This window comes from Chrysochloris asiatica, unplaced genomic scaffold (genome assembly GCF_000296735.1).
Source record: "Chrysochloris asiatica unplaced genomic scaffold, ChrAsi1.0 scaffold00399, whole genome shotgun sequence".
Taxonomy (NCBI): domain Eukaryota; kingdom Metazoa; phylum Chordata; class Mammalia; order Afrosoricida; family Chrysochloridae; genus Chrysochloris; species Chrysochloris asiatica.
In genome coordinates, this window is record NW_006408917.1 from 602,204 (window position 1) to 603,307 (window position 1,104).

Sequence of the window (1,104 nt, forward strand, 5' to 3'; positions counted from 1 at the left end):
CAAAGACTGTGGTCTTTTATCTTCATCAGTAAGTATGAAGTTTTATTTTCAGCATGCAAATTTGTATGATCTATATATCACAGGTTTTTAATGATGTCATGATCTTCATATAATCCATCTTCTTGGATTATTTACTCATAATACAGATTGAAGAAGAAATGATGAAAGAATACAACTGTGGCCCACACCATTTTTTGATTTAAAACCATTTAGTGTCTCTTTATTCTGTTCCTCGTGAGCACAATAAAGTATTCCGGAATAGTCATACTCTGCAGTGTTGTCCATAGTTTGTCATGATATACACAGCCAAAAGCTTTTTCATAGTCAATAAAGCACAGGCACACACCTTTCTGGTATTCTCTGCTTTCAACCAAGATCCATCTGATGTCAACAATCATATACCTTGTTTCACTGTCTCATCTGAATCCAGCTTAAACCTAGGGAAGTTTCCTGTCAATGTCATGTTTCACCTGTCTTGAAATTTTTGAGTAAAAATTTTACTTGCATGTGATAGCAATGATATTTTCTGATGATTTCCGCATTCCATTGGGCCACCTTGCTGTGGAATGGGCACAAATATAGATGTCTTCCAATCAGTAGGCCAAGTAACACTCTTACAAATTTCTGGTCATAGATGGGTGACTGCCCTCATTGCTGCATCAGTTTGTTGAAATATTTCAGTTTGCATTCCATCTATTTCTGGAGTGTTTTTCTTTGCTCATGTCTTCAGTGCTGCTTGGAATTCTTCCTTCTGTATCATTGGCTTTTGAACATATGCTACCTGTTGAAATGGTTGAACGTCGACTATTTCTTTTGGTACAGTGACTGTATACCTTCTTTTGATGTTTCCTGCATCATTCAATATTTTGCCCATAGACTTCTTCAACATTTCATTGCGAGAAGGGATATTTTTCTTCATTTCCTTCAGCTTGAGGAGTGATGAGCATATTCTTCATTTTCGGTTTTCTAATTCCAGGTATTTGCACATTGCATTGTAATATTTGACCTTATCTTCTAGACTGGCCTTTGAAATTTGCTATTCAGCTATTTTATATCCTAATGTCTACTATTTGTTTTAGCATCTCTACACTGGAGAGCAAGTTT